The sequence below is a fragment of the Oryctolagus cuniculus genome, chromosome 15, assembly GCF_964237555.1.
Source record: "Oryctolagus cuniculus chromosome 15, mOryCun1.1, whole genome shotgun sequence".
NCBI classification, from domain to species: Eukaryota; Metazoa; Chordata; class Mammalia; order Lagomorpha; family Leporidae; genus Oryctolagus; species Oryctolagus cuniculus.
Window position 1 is genome coordinate 79,964,929 of NC_091446.1, and position 25,512 is coordinate 79,990,440.

Genomic DNA, 25,512 nt, shown 5'->3' on the forward strand with positions numbered 1-25,512 from the left:
TGGTTTTCATCAGTTTTTGTTGTTGCTGCTGCTGGTGTGTGATGCTGTGGGGTTTCTCCACACGTGTAAATCAGCATTGAGACCTCCACAATCAAGACACAAAACTCTCCGTCACTGCAAAGGAACTCTTTCAATCAACCTCTGTATAATGACACCTTCCCCCTGACCCTAACTCTGGCAACCACTGGTCTGTTCTCCATCATTAAAACTTTATCAAGTCTGTTCTAAAAATGGAATTGTGCAGTAGATCCATTAGTTTGAAGAGAACCCAATTTTTGGCTCCATGCGTTTTGTTGTTGTATGGCATTCAGACACCTAGCCAACATGCCTTTGCTAGAGCAAAAACTGTGAAATGCTGTCCCTCCCCTCCAGTTCTTCGAACAAATGCATATATTTTAATTTTTTTATTTGACAGAGTTAGACAGTGAGAGAGAGAGAGAGACAGAGAAAATGGTCTTCCTTCCGTTGGTTCACCCCCCAAATGGTTGCCATGGCTGGCGCTCTGCGCCGATCCAAAGCCAAGAGCCAGGTCCCGCCTCCCGGCCTCCCATACAGGTGCAGGGGCGCAAGCACTTGGTCCATCCTCCACTGCCTTCCCGGGCCACAGCAGAGAGCTGGACTGGAAGAGGAGCAACCAGGACTAGAACCCGGCGCCCAAATGGGATGCCGGCGCTGCAGGTGGAGGATTAACCAAGTGAGCTGTGGCGCTGGCCCACAAATACATACATTTTAAAAAGAGGCATTATAGCCAGGGTGTATGAACTGATAGTGCTAAATGCCTCCCCCGCCCCATTGTTGTCTGCTTCCAAGAGCCAGACTGCTGGCCTGCGGCAGAAAGAGTGAAGTCAGCTTCCCCTGGACGAGTTGTGGCTCCAGGTCACAAACGATGGCAAGGGGACTAGGTGCCTCCTCCTTGGCCCCAGCACGGTCCCTGTCTGCCTCCGTGTGAGGATTGGAAAATAATATGCTGGCACCACCGAGTGAAGCTGTGCCAGAAAGGACCCGTTTAAACACACCTATTATCTCTGCGGCTTTGTCAACAAAATATTTCAAACCCTGATGAATCTCTCTGTGTTCCTAGATTTATTTTTAGGTGTAGCACAACAGATTGTTTCTTTGTGTTTCTGTTTGCTCACGGTTATTACTTCCTTCTGAGTGGTTCATCATAGCTGCAGTCATAGAGTGATCCTCTGGCAGCATGAGTGTATTATTATTTATTATGTATTGAGTGTCATAAAGGCTCATAAGACTCATCAGGTGCCCTCAAGAATCCCAGCTATTGGCTGCCATACACACAGACACACTGAGGCACTTACTGGGGCCCGGACCTGGAGCCACAAAGACAGAATGGCAGTTTGGGAGAGCAATTAGTCCCTTCCAGCTTCCTCCTAGCAGGGGAAGTGGCTGCAGAGCGCAGGAAGCTCCAGGCAGTAAGGAAATGGAGAAGAGAACAGACAGACCATGCACTCCTGATGCAGGGTTAGTAGGCGAAGGTGGCATGGGGTGGCATGGCTCCTTCAGTTAGGAAAACTCAACTCTGAATTTCACATCTTCTGAAATGAGATGCTGTAGTCGTGAGAGAGGCTGGGGGCTGATAACAGGAGGTCAAAGGAACTTTACATTCATTGATTATCTGTGTGTGCCAGCACTGATCTGGGCCTTGAGGACTAGCAGACTGGACTGGTGTAAGAAACACAGAAGGCTAGCATTGTGGCACCGGGGTTTAAACCACCTTCTGCAGTGCCAGTATCCCATAAGGGCAGTTTGAGTCCCGGCTGCTTCACCTCCATCCAGCTCCCTGCTAGTGTGCCTGGAAAGGCAGAGGGGATGGCCCAAATGCTTGCACCACTGCACGCATGTGGGAGACCCTGAAGAAGCCCCTGGCTCCTGGCTTCAGCCTGGCTCAGCCTTGGCTGTCTTGGCTGTTTAGGGAGTGAACCAGCAGATGGACGATCTCTCTGTCGTTCCCCCTCTATCTGTAACTCTTTCAAATAAATAAATAAATCTTTTTAAAAAATTATTCAAGTTATACAAATTTTGTGTCTTTCCTAGATACAGATTTAGGAACATTTAGGACACTTCGCCCCCTATCTTCCTTTTGCCCATGTTCCAACCCTTCTTCCTCCTCCCTCTCACATTCCCACTCTTAATTTTTACAAAGGTCTATTTTCAGTTTACTTAATTATTAAACAAAGAAAAATTTGTGTCTTTTAAAATTTTTTTAAAAGATTTATTTGTTTACTTGAAAGCCAGAGTTACAGAGAAGGAGGGAGATAGAGAGAGAAAGAGAGAGAGGTTTTACAATCACTGGTTCACTCCCTAGGTGGCTGCAACAGCCAGAGCTGCCCCAGTCTGTAGCAAGGAACCAAGAGCTTCTTCTGGGTCTCCCACGTGGGTGCAGGGGCCCAAGGATTTGGACCACAGCAGAGAGCTGGATTGGAAGTGGAGCAGCTGGGATTTCAATTGGCGCCCATGTGGGATGCTGGCACTGCAGGCAGTGGCTTTACCCACTACACCATAGCGCCAGCTCCATATTTTTTTTATATTAGGAAACAAAAGGAATTCAGAAGGAGCCAAGTCAGGGCTATTTTCCATTGAACCTCTCACAAAATCACCTTCTTTGATGAGAGGCATGAGTAGGAGCTTTGTCGTCGTGGAAGATTCTCTTGTAAAGCTTCCTGGGCATTTTTCTGCTAAGCTTTTGGGTGACTTTCTCGAAACAGCCTCGTAAGAAGCAGATGTTACCTTGCTTTATTCCCCAAAAAGTCAACAGCACAGTGCCTTGAGCACCTCCAAAACTGTTGCCATGATCTTTGCTTTTGATCAGTTCACTTGTTTTTCTAAATCTCATGTTTTAATATTCACTTTTTAGCCTTCTTTCTATAGGAAGTAATGTTCCATTAGTGCAGAATTACTTTGGGTTATATAATGTATTCAAGTATTCTTTTCCATTTTTGCCCAAGAAATCATATGTGTGAAGTTCTGTATCAGTACCTTGGAAAGGAGGAGGAAAGTCTCACAAACTATGATTTTTTTTTCAGTAAACTAACTCACTGGTGTCCTCTTTTAGAGTTAACAGGTGAACACATAAATAGAAAAGTTGAGAGTCACTGCCTTTACAGACACAACCTCTCCTTTCGTGGCTAATATAGCCTTAATAGGCAATTCTGTACCAGTTTTAAATGTTTATATAATTTTGGTGAGTGTAAATAAAGGAAGCTAATGATCTTGTATCACCAATTGTGTTGGACATCAAAGAGTTACTGGTTTTTATCATGCTGTCATTCAGATGAATCCCCTGAGATGTTATTACACACATGTAATCAGTTGTCTCTATAAATGATGCATGTAAATGTTCTGTACTTGTCATATCCTGTGAAGGATCCCTTCATCAACTGTGAGCCTGAAGACACCATATCATCTGTCCACACTCTGGCCCTTGTCTATATGTGTATGTACATATACACATATATATCACTTTGTTTTTGTTTTTAATATTTATTTATGTATTTGAAAGTCAGAGTTACAGAAAGAGAATGAAAGAAAGAGAGAGATCTTTCATCTCTGGTTCACTCCCCAGATGACCACAATGGCCAGGGCTGGGTCAAGCTGAAGCTAGGAGCCAGGAGCTTCATCTGGGTCTCCCACATGGGTGGCAGGGGCCCAAGCACTGGGACCATCTGCTGCTGCTTTTCCTAGGCACATTAGCAGGGAGAAGTATCAGAAATAGAGCAGCTGGGACTTGAAATTGTGCCCATATGGGATGCCGGTGTCGAAGGCAGTGACTTTACCTGCTGTACCACAATTCCAGCCCCACCACCTTGGTTATAAGGAAGAGTAAATGGAGATTTTGTCTTGTAATAATCACCTTGAGATGCAAAAATGTAATGTTTTGGTGTGTACTGTATGTAATCAAACACAAATGAAACAGAATCAGCTATAACTAAAAAATTGGGCAAATCTAGATCACTTTCATTACATCAGTCTATGTATTTTAAAGATCATATTTATGTTCTTAGATTTAATCTTTTCAACATTTTCCCATGTTCACTTCGTATGTAGATATCATATACATGCATACTATTTTTCTTGAAAACAAGGATATTAATATTATATGATGTAGGATTCATAACAGTTGTCACAAGTGAGGAAATAATGGTGTATTTTTCTTTTTTTAAAAATATTTATTTACTTGAAAGGCAGAATTATAGAGAGGCAGAGAGAGAGAGAGAGAAAGAGAGAGAGAGAGTTCTTCTATCTGCAGGTTCACTCTCCAGATGGCCACAATGGCTGGTGCTGTGCTGATCCAAAGCCAGGAGCCAGGAGGTTCCTCTGGGTCTCCCATGTGGTTTCAGGGGCCCAAGGACTTAGGCCATCTTTCACTGCTTTCCCATTCCATAGCAGAGAGCTGGATCAGAAGTGGAGCAGCCGGGACTCAAACCAGCACCCATATGAGATGCTGGCACTGCAGGTGGTGGCTTTAACTGCTGCATCGCAGCTCTGGCCCCAATATGGTATATTATTAAATTGTAGAGGTTGTAATTTAATGGAGATAATATTTATAACCATGGACCAAACAATATGATATCCACACACTTTTCTTTCTCTCATATGTGTGTATGTGTATTAACCTTTACGTATGAGAGGAAACATGATGTTTGTCTTTCTGGGTCTGCATTATTTCCCTTAGCATAGTGATCTCCAGTTCCACCCAGAAGTCGGCATATGAAAGCACTCCCATGTTTATTGTAGATCAACTCACAATAGCAAAGAAATGGACTCAACCAAGATGTCCATCAGCTGATGACTGGAAATAGAAAACGTGGTCGGCCGGTGCTGTGGCTCAGTAGGCTAATCCTCCACCTTGCGGCGCCGGCACATTGGATTCTAGTCCCGGTCGGGGCGCCGGATTCTGTCCCGGTTGTCCCTCTTCCAGGCCAGCTCTCTGCTGTGGCCTGGGAGTGCAGTGGAGGATGGCCCAAGTCTCCCCATGGGAGACCAGGATAAGTACCTGGCTCCTGCCTTTGGATCAGCGCGGTGCGCCGGCCACAGAGTGCCACCCGCGGCAGTCATTGGAAGGTGAACCATCGGCAAAAGGAAGACCTTTCTCTCTGTCTCTCTCACTGTCCACTCTGCCTGTGAAAAAAAAAATAAGTAAATAAAAGAAAAAGAAAATGTGGTCATGTGCAAGGTGGACTGTTAGATATGGAACACACAGGTCCCTTTTGCTTTGACTGGACCACGTCCACCTCTTGGTAGCCACTTCTCTAGCTGTGCTTTGTCTTCAGAGTCCTTCAGGTAAAGCCAGGTTTCATCTCCTGTTATAACTCTTCAAAGAAATGCTTCGGAATCTTGGTGTCGCTTATTTAAAGTTTCCACTGAAAGTTCTGCTTTTGTCTGCAGCCGAGTTGGATGCCACATTCTGGCACCTGTTGAGTGGAAAGTTTGCTGCACTTTCTTTTTGGGGCCAGAGCTGTTTAAGCTGAATGAGTTGAGGTGTCTGCAGTGTTGGCTGCTGGTTCTGCTGTCAGTTGTGTGTCTTCGTCAAGTAGGGCTTGAATAAGTTTAATTGCTTCCTCGCAGATTGATGTGTGTAGTCTTCTGCTGTGGGCTTATCTTCAACATCCTCTTGTCCCTTTTTGAAATAATTTACCATTTGTAAATTGCTAATTCCACTGGAGCGTTGTCTTAATTTCACCATTCTCCCCAACCTTCATAAACTTGGCATTTGTTCTTGCCTCAATTTTAGCAGAATCCATGCTGCTCTGATTCGGTGCCTGATTCAAATGATGTTTGATCTTTCCTAGGGCCTCAAACTAGGTTGTACTCAGGCACAGTATAATAAGTTAGTATGAGTTTATTTTGGTGCAGATAAATTTTGCAGCTTATGCATAGTTTTTCCTTAAAACTTACTTTCCATGAAAATTTTGAAGACCCTAGAGACTACTGGGTAGTTACTTATATCCATGCCTTAATCTGCCCATCTGTGAATTGCATCACTGGTAGTCCCTATGGAGTGTGTGCTGGCTGGGGGTCCTCCTTGCTGGTGCTGCTGTTCACTGCCTGTACAGACTGCTTTCTCCAAGTTCATGGCCCTGGGGGTGCATAGCACAGAAAAGAAACAGAACAGGAGAGCTGCCTCTGGCTGCTTCTGCCTCCTAGGCTTGCCTCTCTCTGAGGTGGTAAGGGGCACATACTCCAGCCTCATGATGGCAGTTACGCTTCATTTCTGGGCATGGGGGCTTTCTTTACCCTTCTCCCTCTGGTGCGAGGCTCAGGACAGCATCTCACAGTTGCTTCCCTGTTGGTGCTCTTGGAGTCTGCAAATCCCAGGCAGCCAAGATGTTCTCAACTCACTCTAACTAATGCTTTATCAGCCATGTGATGCCCCTGTGGAGATGCAGGCATGCCTCTTTATTTTCCCCTCAGTGACAATAAGGTGTAGCTTGTAAATCTCTCAAGTTGATTTTTCACTTTTGATTGCAACCCAGGGCTGATGAAAATTTTCTGCATGTTTACAACCCATTAATCCTTCTAATGGAGAGAAAGGCATTCGACCCCTGTGCTCAAGTCAGTAGCCTACTCAAAGTCCTATGCAAGACAGAATTTTGTTATGCATTTTAAATGATATGGAGCTCATATACACCCTAGATAAAACTTGATGTCTCTGGTTAAGTCTTCCTGTTTAAATTTATCTGTCTTCCCAGAGCTGGCTCCAGTGAACCATGAAGCTTGAGGAAAGCAGCAGAGCACTTTCCCTGGGAAAGCAGGGGTGATGCCCTAGCGTTTACCTTCCCCTGACCTAACTCTGGACCTGCCCCATGGTGTCCAGCAGCTGTCTGCCGTGGGCATCACTCCTGATGGTCACACACTTGGGACATCTGTACCTGTGCAGCCACTCACTTCCCAGGGCTGGAGAGTGTAAATTCTGTGAATACAGGTACGGGCACAGCTAGTCTGCTGCTGCCTCTCTCATAGCCACATCGGTGTTGAGCACATGATGAACCCTCAGTATTTCCTGAAAATGAATGATTGCAATGAGTAATGGAGATTTTGTCTACACAACTACCACACGCTTTAGCAAATATTTAAATATAAATAAGATAAATTTATAAATAACTATATAAAGAAATAAGCAGTTTAAATTAAGAAACTTCTGGGGCTGGTGTTGTGGTATGATACATTAAGCCATTGCCTGCAATGCTGGCATCATAAATGGATGCCAGTTCAAGTCCTGGATGCTCAGTTTCCCATCTGCTGCCACTGCACCCATATAGGAGACCCAGATATTATTCCAGACTCCTGGCTTTGGTCTGGCCCAGTCTCAACCATTGCAGCCATTTGGGGAATGAACCAATGGATAGATCTGTCTGTCTGTCTGTCTCTCTTTTTCTCTCTCACTGTCTGTCTCTCTTTCTTTAACTCTGCCTTTCAAGTGAGTAAATTTTTTAAAAAATTAAGAATTTTCTCACTATTGACTCAAGTTCTTATTGGTGGAATAGTTAGGAAACAACTAATGAATGCCAGCTCCAGCCAAAGACGAGTCTCAGGGGTAGGGGTGAAAGGGAAGCATTCTCTCCTCCCCGTGAAGGTTCACTGAGAGGAACTGAAGATAGACAGATACAGAAGTTGTCACCTGCATGGAGGCCATCATGGTGATGACCTACTAGCCTGACATGATTTATCTGTTTGTCAGCTTTTCTTGACTACAGCAAGATACCCGATAGAAGCTCCTCATGAAGGAAGTAGGTTAATTTGGCTCCTGGTTTTGGAATTTCACACTCCAAGACTGGGTGGGCTGTTGGGTGGAGCATGTGTTCAGGATAATTCACATGTTGAGCTAGAATACAGTCAGCAGCACCCATGCCAAAGCCGGAGCCCTTTGCTGCCTTCCAATGGCCTCTGCAAATGGATCCACATCTTGAAGTTTAGCCTCCCACACAGTATCAGGGTTGGGCACAGTGAGGCTACCAGGGGCCTTACTGCAGTTCCCTGCTGCATCCTCATTTCCTTCTGAAACCTCATCAGCACGGCTTTTGTTGTTCTTCCAGGCCCTTGTTAAAATTGCCCTGATCTCAGCTTATGGCACTTGAGGCTTTCTCTAGCTGGCTCCCCCAAGATCTTTTTATTTTTTTAAAGATTTATTTGTTTATTTGAAAGACAGAGAGAGAGAGAGAGAGAGAGAGGTCCTCCATCCACTGGTTTACTCCCCAAATGGCCACAATGGCCGGAGCTGTGCTGATCCAAAGCCAAGAGCCAGGAGCTTCCTCCACATCTCCCATGCGAGTGCAGGGGCCCAAGGACTTGGGCCATATTCTGCTGCTTTCCCCGGCCATAGCAGAGAGCTGGATGGGGAAGTGGAGCATCCGGGACACAAACTGGCACCCATAGGGGATGCTGGCACCACAGGTGGTGGCCTTACCTACCACACCACAGTGCCGGCCCCTCCCTCAAATTCTTTTCCAGTAAACCTTTTCTTCCCCCAAACTTTTTCCAGTAAACCAATTCCAAAGCTTCCCCCAAGTTTTTGGGTTTTTGTTACAGTGATGACCCCACTCCCACTCTCAGTTTTCTATACTGGTCATCTTATTACTAAAAGGAAAGGCAGCTGATTTCAACTCACAGTCTCAGGTTGGCCATGTGTCAAGGCCAGGGATTCAAGATGTTGACACCGAGAAAGAATCCATCACAAGGTGAACCAGGAAGCAGAGAGGGAGCAGGTAGGCCCAACCTGGCTTTTGTAGCCAGCACTCTCATGAAAACGACCTGAAGCATGCTCACAGTGACCCAAGGACCCCCCAGCAGGCTCACCTCTCATACACCTTAGTGGTATCAATCTTTTACTCCCTTAATACCACGAACTTATGACCGTGGGGCTAACATGTCTGCATGAGTCCTGGGAGCCCTGTCCCATCAAACCATAGCATTTCAGAAGCCTGTATATCCCTTGTCCCCAGGGGAGGAGGAGAATGGAGCAGATAGACAACTTAGAGGAGACTAGTAGATGAGTTTCAGGGAATTCATAGGGCTTGAAGACACACACAGTCGCCTGGGACAAAGTCCACCCACCGGACCTGCAGGATAGACAAGGGGTAACACAAGATTCTTTTTGTGATACAGAATGGGCTCAAGTAGAGACAAGAGAGTGTGACAAAAGTCGCCCCAGATAGGTTGACAGACTTCACTCTTTCTTCCTGCCATATGAGTTTCAGTTGATGAAAACTCAGCAGAGGGACCAGAGGTAATTAGATTCTTCTTTGGGGGTCCAGAATTTAGCACAAAAGGAGACATGAGAGGAAGTCTCTCCTGACATCCGCTCTGCTCTAGGTCCCTATAGTTTAAAATAGGCAGCAAGCCAGGGTACCATATTTAGGAGTGAAAGTCTCTGGACTCCTTCTTGAGCACTGTATATATAACGTCACACTTCACAGGGATTATTCCAACACTGGGGAATGTTGACTCTGGGTTTATTCCTCCTCAGTCTCAGCCAGCTACTTCAGAACCTGAGTTCAGCCCAACCTCTGAAGTTTCATCTTTCAGTGATGTTAACTCCAGGAAATCATCGAGAAGTCCCTATGTCTGATTTCTCACTCTGCTACAGTGCTCAGTTTACTTTCATTCGCTTTCCCAGTCCTTCTCACTAGGGATCGGATTATCCTTCAGAAAGTTCAGGGGTGCTAAGGGAGATCCGGGAGCACATGGAATGTGAAGCCAGTTTACTGCAGAGGATTATCAGAAAATGAAGTGACAACACATTTGGTTAAAGGTCTTAACTGGGGTTAGACTCTAGAATCAGGCAGCCCTTCCTTCCTTCACAGAGAGTGAGTTCCTGGGAGCTGATCAGAGGAGATTGGTATTGTAGACCAAGAAGGGCTGAAGAACACGAAAGTAAAATCAAAACGTGGCTTAAAGAGCAAAAAGTGAATAAATATAGGATGATGGAAAAGAATAAAAGCAATTTGTTCTTTTTTATTTTTTTAAAGATTTACTTTTATTTATTTGTAAGGCAAAGTTAGAGAGAGGAAGAGACAGAGAGGGAGGTCTTCCATCCACTGATTCACTCCCTAAATGAGCACAACAGCTGGGGCTGGGCAGGCCAAAGCCAGGGGCAAGGAGCTTCTTCTGGGTCTCCCACGTGGGTGGCAGGAGCCCAGGCACCAAGCACTGAGCTGTCCTCTGCTGCTTTCCCAGGCATATATGGGATGCTAGTGTTGCAGGCAGTGGCTTAACCTGCTGTGCACCACACCAGCCTGCACTTTTTCTTTCAAAGTGATTTTCCTTGTAAAGTGGGGAAGAGGAGACAGAAAATAGAAAAATCAGGTAACTTTTTTTTTGGACAGGCAGAGTGGACAGTGAGAGAGAGACAGAGAGAAAGGTCTTCCTTTGCCATTGGTTCACTCTCCAGTGGCCGCCGCAGCTGGCGCGCTGCGGCCGGTGCACCACGCTGATCCGAAGGCAGGAGCCAGGTGCTTCTCCTGGTCTCCCATGGGGTGCAGGGCCCAAGCACTTGGGCCATCCTCCACTGCACTCCCTGGCCACAGCAGAGAGCTGGCTTGGAAGAGGGGCAACCAGGACAGAATCTGGCACCCCAACCGGAACTAGAACCTGGTGTGCTGGCACCGCAAGGTGGAGGGTTAGCCTAGTGAGCTGCGGCGCCAGCCGGATTTTATCTTTTTTTGCTGATGTGTAGTATTCCATAGAGTCCATATTCCATGATTTCTTTAACCAGTATTCTGTTGATGGGCATTTAGGTTGATTCTGTGTCTTAGCTGTTGTGAATTGAGCTGCAAAAAACATGGAGATGCAGATAACTCTTTTATTTGCTGATTTCATTTCCCTTGGATAAATTCCAAGGAGTAGCATGGCTGGGTCATATGGTAGGACTATGTTCAGGGTTCTGAGGTACCTCCAAACTGTCTTCCATAGTGGCTTTTTCAGTTTGCATTCCCACCAACAGTGGATTAGGGTACCTTTTCCCCCACATCCTCTCCAGCATTTGTTGTTTGTTGATTTCTCTATGAAAGCCATTTTAACTGGGAGGTGAAACCTCATTGTGGTTTTGATTTGCATTTCCCTGAGGGCTAGTGATCCTGAACATTTTTTCATGTGTCTGTTGGCCATTTGGATTTCCTCTTTTGAAAAATGTCTATTGAGGTCCTTGGCCCATCTCTTAACTGGGTTGTTTGTTTAGTTGTTGTGGAGTTTCTTGATCTCTTTGTAGATTCTGGTTATCCTTTATCAATTGTATAGTTTGCAAATAATTTTTCCCACTCTGTCAATTGCCTCTTCATTTTCCTGACTGTTTCTTTTGCCATACAGGAACTTCTCAATTTGATGCAATCCCAAATGTCAATTTTGGCTTTGACTGCCAGTACCTCTGGGGTCTTTTCCAAGAACTCTTTGCTTATGCCAATGTCTTGCAGGGTTTCTCCAGTGTTCTCTAATAATTTGATGGTGTCAGGTCATAGATTTAGATCTTTAATCCATGTTGAGTGGATTTTTGTGTAAGGTAGGGGTCTTGCTTCATACCTCTGCATGTGGAAATCCAGTTTTCCCAGCACCATTTGTTGAAGAGACTGTCCTTGCTCCAGGGATTGGTGTTAGCTTCTTGATCAAATATAAGTTGGTTGTAGATGTTTGGATTGATTTCTGGTATTTCAGTTTTGTGCCATTGGTCAATGTATCTGTTTTTGTACTAGTATCAGGCTGTTTTGATTATAACTGCCCTGCAGTATGTCTTGAAATTTGGTATTGTGATGCCCCAGCTTTAGCTATTTGAGGTTTCCAGAGAATGCAGGACAGCCCATTTGGGTAGCAGCCAGAAACATCGAGCCTGCAACTGACAGTCAACCAGAACCAGCTGAACAAGACTGAGAGTCCGCTTTATTAGTGGACACACCTGTACTGATTGTCAAGCTGCTGCCCTATCATCCTACCCTGAGGGACTGCCCATAGCCACATCCACTACTGCTTTATACCCCACTTAGCTCTGGTCAGTCATTCAAACAACGAATAGCCTGTGTGCTGTCATGCTATTCCTGATTACCACTGTTCCTCATTCCTACCCCCATCTGAGCAAGCACTCCTGTGGTCTCCTGTTTTGAGCGCTGGTTAGTCAATGACGGGTAAGATCCCCTGGGGGACAACCTAAGACAGGCACAGCTGCATACGGAGACCACATCAAAACGGGGTCAACAATAGTATGGCCAAGAATCATGCCTCCTGTTGCTCAAAATTAAACAAAATGGGGGAAATGTGGTGTAATGAGAAGGCCATGCCAAGATGGCCACTGGCAAGCGAGCATCAGTTACTCAGGAAGGGCTTTGAAACCCACCTGGAAAAGGAGCCTGCCTGGCAACAGGCAGTGATTGGTTAGGGCATAAACCATCCCTTGACTGGATTGGCTGCCTCGGCTATATAAGCTGCTGTACCAAGTGAAATAAACGAGTGTGCAAGCTGCTCTCCTCTGGCCTGCTTTCACCCAACTCCCAGGTTCTATGTGGTGATTCTGCGCCTCTTGCCCCCACCACACTTCTCCTCTCAGAACGAATCCACCTCAACATGCATGCACACACACACATACACGTCATGTTCCTCCTCTGTGAATCTCTTAAGAAATGGCTCAGGTTGAGCAAAGTTGTCAGGAGTGGAAGGTAGAGCTCAGCACCACCAAAGGTAGCAGCCAAGGACAATGCCTCATTTTACAGAGATTCTTACTGTCTTTTTTCCTCATGGACCCTTTTGAAAGTCTGGTGAATTTCATGGAGCTCTTCTCACAGTAAATTTTTATTTTTTTTAAAAAATGTATTTGTTCAAAAGACAGAGAACCTATTGTTTCACTGTACAAATATCCACAAAAACCAGTGCTGGTCTAGACTGAAGCCAGGAGTTAGGAACCCAACCCAAATCTCCCACATGGGTGTCAGGGACCCAAGTCCTTGAGCCACCACTACTGCCTCCCAGGGTCTGAAATGGCAGGAAGCTGGAATTGCACGTGGAGCCAGGACCCAAACCCACACACTTCAAGATGAAATGTAGGCATTCCAAGTATTTTGTTTTAGATGTCTGAAATTTAATATACAGAATTACAAAAGAAAGCAGTTATACTAAAGAAGTTATCAAAATGTGCTCTACAATGAAAGGTATCCTTGTTATTCTGTGACCTTTCAGAAATATATTCAGCCCATCGACTAACACTATAGACAAGATGTAAGAAACGGTTCTATCAATGCAAGAACTTCCTCAGTCTCTTTGTGGTCAATCCTTTCCTCAACTTCCAATCCCGGTGATCACTGGTCTATCTTCTCTCCTATGAATTTTTTTCTGTTCTGCAATGTCATCTTTTTGGGTCAGTTTTCTTCTACTCTGTGTGTTGCACTTGAGATTCATCCAAGTTGTCTCATATAACATCGGTAGTTCAATCCTTTTTGTTTCTCTGTAGTATTCCAGTATATCAATGTGCCAGAATCTGCTTGTCCGTTCATTCCCTGAAGGACAGTTCCATTACTTCCAGACTTTTTTGTGATTAAGAATAAAGACCCTATAAATATTCATATACAGATTTTTTTGTGTGTGAACACGAGTTTTCATTTCTCTTGGGTAAATAAGGATTGTTGCATCTATTTGCTTGAAAACTCTTGAGTTTTAGCATATTCTTGAAAATGCAGGACTGTTTCTTTGAACTTCATAACAAAGGCCGTATTCAAAATGGAAGTACTTTCTTCCCGGGAGATTTTTCCATGTGTTTCGATCAGTGAGAGGAATGGTTTGTTCACTAGCAAAGTCACTGTTCATAATAATTTCATTAGCACTTTAAAAAGTGTCTTGGCTGTCAATGTAGATGACACATATTCTTTTGGCTTACTTGATTCACCTGATGGACATTTTCCTACTACATGAATGGAGTGACAGTCTTGCTGCAGGTGAAGTCTCGGTGTGCTCTTGTTGGTCACTCTGCCAATACCAAGTAGGAGCCCTTGGTCTGATACAGACTGAGGGGCTGACCGCTCTGTCTTTAGGCTTTTCCTTGGAACAGGGGCAAGGGTGGAGGTGGCAGACTCCAGACTTCTTTAGAGAACTTGTGTTAATTCTGCTGTCACCAGTTAACCATATGAGCTATGAGCTGAGCAAGCCTTTTGTCTCTGTGGGCATCCATTTTAGAGCTCACCCTAAGGCAAGATGAATAAAGTGCTCAAGGCGCAGAAGTACAGAAGGCACTCACCTTGGGGCTGGCCCTGCACCTTCATAATACTGTGAGCACCGGTTCCTTAAGTGCTGCACCCCAGGGCTTCACTTGCCCAAGTTCAGGTTGTAGTCATCTATATAGTAAGGAGGTAGGTTCCATAATCCTAGCATTAACTTTTTATGACCCAAACTAATGCTTAGGACAACACACAAGCAAAATAAGATTTAAATGTCTTCAGTTGATTTTGGATAAGAGCCATGCTTGATAATGGAGACCAAAAATACATTTTTCTTTTAACAGAAGGACACACTTCCTTTTCCCTCCACTTAAGAAAGGCTGTGTGGATGTTCTTCAGCCACCCTGTAACCTCAGTTCTACCCATGGTCCTCAGCTCACTGGTTACAGTACTTTTCTCTGGTGCATAACCCAGATCATTCCTTCTCTTGCCCTACAATGATAGATTCCCACGTGCAGTCTAAGAATTCTCAAAATGTCTGTCTGTGTGGGTTGATGTGGGACAGAGATATTAAGAAGTACACGAGCTACATACACCCTTAGGAGTGATACTTGTTTTATTCTGAATTTGGAATAATGAGGAAAGATGGTATTAAAATATTTTTAAAAAGCCAATTTGTGAGATTATGGTAGATTGCTTTTTTATTTGGCCATTCAATAACAAGATCAAGTCTTTAAGTTATAAAATTGTAATTACTGTAGTGTGTGTACCTTCAGGAGAGAGTCTAGAAGTAGAATTGCTGGGTCCGAGGGTAAATGGGCCTATGTAATTTTCTAGGTATCGCCAAAGTCCCCCTCCAAAGAGAATGAGCCCTTTGCTTTCTGCTGGTGCTGTAGGAGAGTGCCTACACCACACAGATTCGTACCAGGCTATATTGGGCAACTAGGAGGATTTTTTTTTTTCCATTTTGGTGGTTGAAAATAATATCTCATTATAATTTTAATTTACATTTCCCTCACTGTATAAACAAGCTTGAGCATCTTTTCATATGATTACAAGTCATTTGCGTTTCTTTTCCTGTGAATTATGTTTGTTTCTTTAGCCTCTGTTTCTGCAAAGTTGGTGGCTTTTTTCTTTTCTATTTTTGAATCTCTATTTTAAGAAAATTCAGATTTGTTTGCCTTATTAGTATGACTCTTTATTTTCCATATGGAATGTGCCCTTTAACTTACATGTAGTATTTGTTTCTTATCACACATCTTTTAAAAATATAAAAACGTATATCTTTATTCCTTATTTGCTGCTTCTGGATTTTGAGTAACATAGTAAGATTTCCCAACTCGCAGATTATGATGGATTTATCCATGTATTCTTCTGGTAGGTGCATGATTTCATTTAAAATTTGAGATACATTTGAAAACCTGATATGCATTACAAAGAATGATCCAATTTTATCATTCTGCAGCTGTACCAAAGCTGCTAATTTAAATTTTAATCTTTTCTCTGTATTTTGGAAATTATTCCTGTATCATATACTTGATTTCCATGTGCAATTGTTTCTACTTACAGATTTCCTATTGTTTCATTGGCCTGCCAGTATTTTAATCATAGAAGTTTTAGGACATGTTTTACTGTCTAATTAGGCTGGAATTCATACTCATCGCTCCTTTTTCCATGTTTACAAAATTGGAGAAAGAGAGCGGGAGAGGGGGAGGGAGAGGAGAAAGAGAGGAAGAGAGGAAGAGGGAGAGAGAGAGAGAGATTGAGATCTCCCATTTTGCTGGTTCACTCCTGAAATGTCCCAAATATCAGGGAGTGACCAGCCAAAGCTAGAAGGCAGGAATTCAGTTCAAAGTTCTCACGTAAGTGGCAGTGAACCAAACTCTTGAGCCAATACCTGCTGTCTTCTATGGTGTGCGTGACTCCATCCCAGGCACTCCTATGTGGGATGAGGGCATGCAGTTACTTATCAGCTAGGCCAAATGCCTGTCCTACATGGTTCCTTCAAAAGAAGAATAAAATGGGAAGCATCAGTCTGCTTGGTTTTAGAATTTGTTATATAGCTACGTAAATCAAGACAGCATGGAATAATATTGGCAAAGGGAGACACACAGATGAAGGGAACAGAGTAGAGATCCAAGAAATAGCTCCACACAAACACGGCTAACTGATTTTTGACAAAGGAGAAACAATACTTCAGGGCAGAAAGACATCCTTTTAACAAATGGTGCTGGAACAATTGGACAGATATAGGCCAAAAAAAAAAAAAAAAAAAAAAAAAAAAGAAAGAAAGAAAGAAAAAGAAAAGAAAAACAATCTTAACCTAAACTCACATCCTATATATAAATTAAATTAAATCAAGTGCATCACAAATTTAAATAGAAAACATAAAATAAAAAGTCTTCTATAGGAAAACATAGGAGAAATTCTTCAGGACACATGGCAAGAAGAAAACATCTTTTACACCCCAAAAGCATGACTGTAAAAGGAAATAGTGTTAAAATGGGCTTCATTAGAATGAAACATTTGTCTGCAATTGACCCTGTTAAAAGATTAGAAAGACAAACTACATATACTCTGAGAAATAATCTGCAAAGCTGGGATCTCACAAAGGACTCAAACTTAGACTACAGATGCTCTTTGGGTTATGATGTTACTTCTGGATAAACCCATAATAAATTGAAAATTCCATATTGAAAATGCATTTAATCTATTTACCCTACAGAACAGCCTAGCTCAGCCTCACCTATCTTAAACATGCTCCAAACACCTACGTTAGCTGGCAGTTGAACAAAAACACAAGTCCTGTTTTATCATCAAGTGTTGAGTATCTCATGTAACAGACACAGATGGACATTTTATAGACATGACGGGATGGGAAAACACAACATGGGGGTGTGATTACTGGGTCATATACTAAGTTTATATTTAATTTATAAATATGCTCCAGTAGTTCTCTATTCCTGCCAAAACAAACTTAAGAAACTCAAATGCTGCAGACTTGTTGTCTTGAAGTCTTAGTGTTCATGGGTCAAGTGGTCACACAGGGCCAACACAGTGAATGGTCACACAGACTGACAAGAAATGACAGTAGGGCTCTTTCTGGAGACTCTAGGAAAAGAATTCTTTTCCTTGACTTTTCTAACAAGGAGAAGTACCTGTCTTTCTTGGATTATGACTCCATTCAACCATCTTCAATGCCAATAATGTCATCTCTCTCTAACCCTTCTTTTATCCCTAGTGTCTGTCTGTCTGTCTGTCTCTCTCTTTCTCACCATACCCGGAAAAGACCCTTTGCTTCTGAGGACTCAAGTGATAAGAAATGATTATCCAGGATAATATCCTTACCAAGGTCTTTAATTATTTTTTAAAGCAAATTTTATTTATTTGTTTCATAAGCAAAGTGGCAGAGAGAGAGAGAGAGAGAGAGATCTTCTATCCACTGGTTTACTCCCCACACGGCCACAGCAGCTAGGGCTAGGAGGGGTTAGGCTGAAGACAGGATCCTGTAACTTCATCCAGGTCTCCCACATGGGGGAAAGGGGCCTGAGATATTGGACTATCACGTGCTGCCTCCCAGGCAGTTTGCCAGGGAGCTGGATCAGAAGCAGGACAACCTGGACTGGAACTAACACTCCAATATGGGATGCTGACATCACGGGTGGCAGCTTAACCCACTGTGCTGCCACTACGTAGGCCCCAAGGTCTTTAACCTTGAAATCACATCTACAAGGTCACTCTTGCTAGCTAAGGAATGTTCAAAGCAGTTTATATGTGATATTGGAAAGGGCGCAAATGCCCTTTGGAGGGTGAATAGCTAAACCATGCTACACTCACACCATGCAATACTACGCAGAAATAAAAAGGGAGCAGGCTGTGCATAGATCTCAAGGGCACTATGGCTAGTGAAAAAATTAACCTGAAAAGGTCATTGCCAGCCCGTGCTGTGGCATAGTAGGTTAAGCCTCCGCCTGTGCTGCCAGCATCCCAGATGGGCACTGGTTCATGACCCGGCTGCTGTACTTCCCATCTGGCTCTCTGCCATGGCTTAGGAAAGCAATGGAAGATGGCACAAGTCCTTGGGACCCTGCACCCACGTGGGAGTTCAGAAGAAGCTCCTGGCTCCTGGCTTCAGATCGGCTCAACTCCGGCCATTGTGACCAATTGGAGAGTGAACCATCGGATGGAAGACCTCTCTCTGCCTCTCCTCTCTCTGTGTAACTCTTTGGAATAAATAAATAAATCTTTACAAAAATACACTTGGTCTCGTCCAGATTTTGATGTAAATTGGCTAAGGTATGGACTGGGAATGGGCACTTATTAGAACTCTCCAGATGATTCAAGGGCAGAGCTGAGGCTGAGAGCTGCATCTCTCAGTCCTTGTTAGTCTAAGTGTCTTCTTTGGGCCAGCAGCAACAGCGCATGACCTAGGAACTGCTACAGTCTCCAAATCCCAGGCCCTACCTCGGGCTTCCTGCATGAGAAGTGCACTTTCACAACATCCCTGGTTGATTCTTAGACACATGGGGGTTTGAGAAGTACTGCTCTCCAGCAGGGTTTAATGCTGAGGAGCAGAAAACAAGAACAAAAGGAAATTTTCAGTTTTAGACAGCAACTGTAACGAGAGCCAAAGACAAGGCTGCTGATGAACAGGTGGTTCCTTTTGTCTGCATTGTCAAGATGAGCTCCCGCATTGATCAAATCACGGGCTAATTGCCGACCTTCCTCCCTGTGCCCGTGGCTACAGATGAACTCAGTGATGGGAGCCGGGTTAACTGGCTGCTCAAAACAGATCTCATTCCCTTCCTGGAGTGTGGATGGGACATACTAATGAGCCTCATCTGTGCTCATCCTAACGAGGCCACGCTGGGATTTCTCCAGCGGTGTCTTGCCTGCATGGCTGGAGCTGTGTGGAGTCCATGGCACCTCAGCTTATAAACCAGATTCATTAATCCAGCTGTGTGTAGCCATTTATTTGTGTGAGCCAATCTTATTCCGGGCATGGTTAAGAAGGCATTAGGGTATAGAGATGAGGAGGGCCTGCTTGGAAGATGGACTAGGGGGTCAGAGGCTCTGAGAGGTACTTAATGCCCAGTGTGAGGAGAGTGGTGGAAACCCCAGAAGGAAAGCCTCATGACCACATTTGGAGGAGGTTCACAGTCAGAGAAAGTGATTGTCTGGATCATGTCGAATCATTCCTGTTAACTCCCCAGGCCGTGAGGATGAGAAAGGGCAAGGGGGCATTAAGCAGATGGGGCAAGAGGGAGATCAAAGTCAGGAGACATGAAATTTCTGGAAATCTTGCTTCTCTCTCTCTTTTTTTTTTATATTCATGGTTTCTTAAAAAAAACATTTTGGATCTAGAAGCTCAAATTGTTTTCTTTTGTGGATAGTCAGGATGGTGATTTATGCTTAATTTTGGGCTTGAAGCCCAAAATATTTCCAGTGTGGACAGAGATCCTAAAGGCTGCTACAGTCTGAACAGAAAAGCACAAAGCAAAAAGCAAATGAATGCACTGTTTTGAGTCTGGGGGCACCTGGCACACGGAGGTCTACTCAAGGTCACTTCTGATTTTTCACCCAGGACAAGCAGTCAAACAACCTCCCCCTGGAGCCTTGTGACATAGGGATACACATGGAGGAGGCTGATAGCCAACAGGATGGAGAGTCCATGTCTCAGGAAGCAAACAGACCCAAAAGGCAAAAGGAGACTTGACAGGGACTAGACTCACTCTAGATGTCAGTCTCTGGAGCTCTGTATCAGAGATGGAGTCAGAGACATGGGTTCATATCAGAGCCTTGAAACCCACCAACCATGAGAAAGAGAAAAAGTCTGAGTAAAACACCAAACACAAGGCCAAGTTTGATATAGGTGATCAACACCAATTGCCCTCCCGGCCACAGCCCCCTTCCCGTGCTAACGCTCTGGGAGCCAAACCCAGATTTCAGTGGTAACTAGCACTGTTTGCTTCCCTTTGACTTCTTGTCTTTAGCGAGAGCTTCTCTTACTGTTGGGTGAAGATCCATGGGACAGTCAACAAAAGCATTGAAATGTCCCCCTCTCTTCCTTTCTTTCCTTCCTTGATCCCTTCCACATTGAATGAACCCGCTGCAGCTGTCTGCATTCTGAGGGCTGAAACACATTCAGAACGAATGCAAGGAGTTAACATTTAAGGGATTATCTCCTTTCAACCCTCAACATAGCTCTATGAAGTAGATGATAGCATACGATTCCCATTTTACAAGTTTAGAAACATTGAGGCATGTAATCTTGCCCAAGACCACTCAGCTCCCAAGTGTTGGAACTGATCTGTCCAAGTTTACCCTGGACTGGGCTGCTTTTAATGAGGATGTTTCCTATGCCTGTGGCTCAGTAGACACTGCAGAGACGTCTATATGACCTCAGATGCCCCTGTTGCACTGGTGTCTGGGTCACCACCCGTGGAAAAAGACTCCAATGATCTTGGAACAGTCCTGAGATGGTGAAATGTTGCCGTGGGTATGGGTTCTGTGACCTGAGACCAGATAGCCTAGGGCTACCCGGAGAGGGTTCACGTGACGTGTCCAGTGTGTCTCATTTAGAGTGTGTGTTGTATCATGGGATCAACGCAGGACTCAGATCCAGGGAAGGGCACATGAGTCACAGCTGCAGAATGATTCCATTCTGTTGGATGCTAGCAAGCGAGTTAGCCTGAAAACAAGTTATGCTTACGGAAGGGTTGGATGAGTCCATTGTGGACAGCCCTGAGTGTAGCGGGTCATTTTTTTGTCCGTAATTACTCTGGCCTCTGTTGGGGATGGAAAATAAGGTTAATCCATTATAGTCTGTCCCTAGGGCCAAGACCCCCTTGGTTATTTCCGCTTTTAAAATCCCTTGTTTTAATTCAAACGAATGCGATTATTGTTTTAAATTTGTAAATGAATATAATTAACAAAGAAATTCTAACTCAAGTGCAGGATTACATTTATTTGACATCTACTCCATTAACGTCTAGTGTTGAAAAAGCATTGTTAATCGTGTGCGCACTGTTAATTAACTCAATATGTTTAATGGTTGTTTTCTTAAATAACTAGTAGGCCACATGTAAATGATCTTTCAAGCATTCACATTTCATTTTGTAGAAGAGTAAAGCACAGGACAGATTGCTCGACGCATTAGGTTGAACGCGGCCCATGGCTCCCTTGTGCTGTCTTAGGGAAATGGAAAACCCTCCTCACCACCTCAAGCGAATGCCCATACAAACCCAGAGGGGCCAACATTCCTGCACTTGAAAATATTAACCACATTGTCAAAAGAGCAGCAGATCTGCAATGTAAATTGTGAAACATATGTTGATTCCGTTTTTCCCGTAACAGTAAACTCAGCATTCTTTTAAGCTCAGAAACAAAAATTGTGACATCTAGCACTACCTGTACACGAGATGGGGGCTGGGGCCAGTGATGCCTGCAGTGCGGGCATCCCATATTGGTACCATTTCATATCCTGGATGCTTCATTTCTGATCTAGCTCTCTGCGATGGCCTGGGAAAGCAGTAGAAAGATGGCCCAAGTCCTTGGGCCCCTGTACCCGTGTGGGAGACCAGGAAGCTGCTCCTGGATCCTGGCTTTGGATTGGCACAGCTCCGGCTATTGAAGCCATCTGGGGAGTGAACCAGCAGATGGAAGACCTCTCTCTGTCTCTATCTGCCTCTGCCTCTTTGTAACTCTGCCTCTCAAATATAGATACATCTTAAAAAAAATAGGGGGGGATGGGTGCCTTTTTCCATTTCACTCTCATAAAGGTCCTACAATTAATCTGTTTATCATCCCATTTTATAAGCCCAGACAGATAACATTCAGTTTCCCAGGGTCACACACCTGGTGTGGTAGCCAATAGGGACACTTGGTGAACATTTCGTATTTCCTATTTCCTATTCATCTAAGTGGGATTGGCCAGCAGTCTCCTTTGGTGGTCATAGCTTAAAACAACTAATTACCCAGGCTGAAACTGTGGTCCACAGGGTTAAGCTGCAACCTGTAGCGCCAGCATCCCATGTGGGAGCCGGTTTGTATACCAGCTGCTCCACTTCTGATCCAGCTCCCTGTTAATGCACCAGGGAAGCCAGCAGCAGATGGCCCAAGTCCCTGAGCCCCTGCGCCCACATGGGAGACTAGAAGAAGCTCCAGGCTCTTGGCTTCGGATTGGGCCAGCTCTGGCCGTTGTAGCCACTGGGGGAGTGAACCAGTGGATGAAAGGTCTCTCTCAGTCTCTCTCCTTCTCTTAAAAACATTACCCCACTTCTTGCTTCTTGAGCATCTGTTGGAGACAGAAGATTCATTCTTCAGCTTCTGTAATCTTGCTTGGCATCGTGTGTATTGAAACAGATGTTTTAGTCTGCTCAGGAGACAGGAGGGTGTGTTTTTGACTTTTGTGGTTGTTTTGTTTTACTTACGATGCAGGGAGGCACCATGGTGAATCTAGAGGAAGGAAAGAGGGTGTGTGTGTGTGTGTGTGTGTGTGTGTGTCGAGAAAAAGATGAGCAAGTGCATGAGCAGGACCAAGTCAGAACTGAGATGTGTAGAGCAGCACATGAGAAAAGAACTGCACTACATATGAGGGCTCTTGTAAAATGAATCTAATGAGAAAACTATGCATGGAAATAAAAAAAAAAGGTTCTGTAGCAAAACAAAAGAAACATCTAGGTATACTTGCAACAAAATATGCAAAATCTCTATGAGGATCACCACAAAGCTCCTAAAAAAGTCTCAAGGAAGAATTAAACCTTTGGAGACACATTCTATGGTCATGGATTGGAAGACTCAATCTAGCCCAGATAGCTGTGTTTCTTCACTTGATAGACCAACGCAGTCTTAATCAAAATCCTATCAACAGGGCCAGTGCTGTGGCGTAGCGGGTGCTGGCATTCCATATAGGCACTGCTTCAAGTCCTGGCTGCTCTTCTTCCAATCTAGCTCTCTACTCTGGCGTGGGAAAGCAGTAGATGGTGGCCCAAGTGCTTGGGCCCCTACCATCTGTATGGGAGAATCAGATGAAGGTTGGGGCTCCTGGCTTCAGCACAGTTCCAGCTGTTGTGGCAAATTGGGGAGTGAACCAGCAGATGGAAGACCTCTTTCTCTCTCTCTCTGCGTAACTCTTTGAAATAAATCTTTAAAAAAAATCCTATCAACGTGTTTTACAATTACCAAACTGATTTTAAAATGTATGTGGGGATGAAGATACCCCGAAGATCCCACCTCCCATAATTGAAGATGAACACACTGGAGGACTGACGTGTCACTGCTTCACTAACTTATGAGACAGCCAATCATGGCAGTGTGGGACTGGTGAGAGTCAGAATGGTAACCCCGGAAGAGACCTTCAGGAATACAGTTATCAGACTTTTGACAAGAAAGCAAAGTGATACAAAGGAGAAAATCTTAAGAAAGAGCACCAGGTTTGTGAAATCTCCATTCCAGGAGAGGGCAAAGGACTGTCACCAAAGGCAGGTGGCTTTCAATGGAGACGGATGCCTGCAGGTCACCCTGCACATGGCTGACCAGGGGAGGATGGTTCGAGGCCATAGGCACCAGGAAAGTCTCTAGGTGTGTGTTCCCATTAGTAACACTGTTTAGGGCTTGCGCCTGGACAGGTGGACTGCCTGCACATCTCTGAGTACACTGCGGTCCACCCAGGAAGCCAGGGCAGAGCAGGGAGCACAGCACAGGCTTGACCTGGACAGGGGCCTTCCCATCCACTTCACCTGCCCTGTAGCAACCTTGCCTGCAAGCTCATCATCAGGCTCACATCTTCCCCCAGATAAGGAGCAGAAGCAGCAGGTGAAAAGTCCAAAATATGGCCTTATGGTTCCCAGGAACAAGAAGACCAGCCCTGAGCACTGGAGAACAGGAGCAGGCTCAGGACTGGCCCATGGCTGTGGCTCCCCAGCCTGGAGAGATGAGTCATCAGCACAGTAGCCACTTGTCACCCTCTATCTTGTCAGCTTCTGGCCTCAGCGTGATTCTGCAAAAAGCACCCTGTGGGGACCAGCGATTCTGAGCCCTTGGGGTCCTGCCACTGACACAGCCATGGCTCATTCAAGAATGGAGTACAGACTCAACAGCTAGAGAATCCTGGGCCTTCCAGACCCAGGGGAAAATGGCTATGGCCTAACCTGCCCCATTGGGATGACCCAGGTGGCTTCTGATGAACAGGGCCCAGTCTCCTTTTGGAGGTTGTGTGGATTGAGGAAGAGGCTACAAGTGTCAGGGACCCTTGGAGAACTGGGATGCTCTCTCTGCCCAAGGTAGGGTTCCAGACTCCTTCCCTGTGGAGGCTCCAGGCCAGGAGCCTCTGAGCCAGGAGTCTCTTCTCCCAACATCAGGGGACACATTCTCCATGCTAATGACCCCTAGTGACAGCATGACCTGGAGAAGCTGAACCCACTGTGACAGCAGCCCAGGAGGCCTGAGCTGCTAGAGGGCATGTGGGCATCTGTCCAGCCAGGTGTGCCACCAGGACCACCTGGACATTCTGGGGCTGCCTCCACCCACTGGCATCCTGGTCTGTGGTCAGAAGTGCCCTGGGGTCCTCTCGCAGGCTCAGGCCATGAGATGCTCGATTGTGAGATGGGGCAGGGAGGATAGAAGGCAAAGAGGGAAGAAGAGTGGGAACCTGGTGCCCCCACACCCAGGACAGTGCACAGAGGTGATCATGGGCCTGGTCCCTTGGCTGGGCCCACACTCCTGAACTGTCCCAAAGGCCACATGTACCCAGCCATTGCTGCTCCTCTGGTCCTCCCCTGGTCCACGCTGGGCACAGGTCAATCTCAGGAAGTGATGGAGCACCCTGAGCAGGGTCTGACTGCATCTGGAGGCTGTGGCACCTCCAGCCTCTTGCAAGGGACTCAGGGACCCTGTGTGGCAGCTCGGCTCCAGGGGTCACAAAATCAGATGCATTCTGAAACAATTTAATGCACAATCAACAAGGGGCAGAAGTTCCCGGGTTCCCTCACGAAGGCGGGAGGGGTATGTGGCAGCCCACAGGTGCCTGGGTTCATGTCCTACATCATCTCCTGCTCTGAGGGTGCCCATAGCAACTGTGGCAGTGGGCTGGCTTGGGGTGAGGCCGCTCAGGGAGGGGGAGAGGAGCTCCAGAGAGGAGCTTGTCAATCGGGGAGGCCGCTGGGCATAGAGAAGCTAGATTCTGGCCGAGATGAGCTAGGGTGAGGCTGCTCAGGGAAGGGGGAGAGGAACTCCAGAGAGGAGGAGCCTTGTCAATTCGGGAGGCCACCAGGCATAGAGAAGCTAGATGCTGGCCGAGTTGAGCTAGGGTCGGCTCAGGTAGGGGGAGAGGAGCTCCAGAGAGGAGCCTTGTCAATCAGGGAGGATGCCG

General features: G+C 45.3%; 1 long non-coding RNA gene across 5 annotated transcripts in view; it reads left to right on the top strand.

Annotated features, from left to right (window-relative positions):
- Positions 1-25,508, top strand: part of LOC103346767 (uncharacterized) — a 319,456-nt gene extending 293,948 nt beyond the window's left edge. For 3 of the 5 annotated variants that reach the window (XR_011382542.1, XR_011382533.1, XR_011382537.1), the window contains one exon: positions 14-25,508. This is a non-coding gene — a long non-coding RNA (uncharacterized lncRNA). The remainder of the gene's footprint in view (positions 1-13) is intronic. The other 2 variants (XR_011382534.1, XR_011382538.1) reach the window with 1 other exon arrangement.
- Positions 25,509-25,512: the final 4 nt, after the last annotated feature.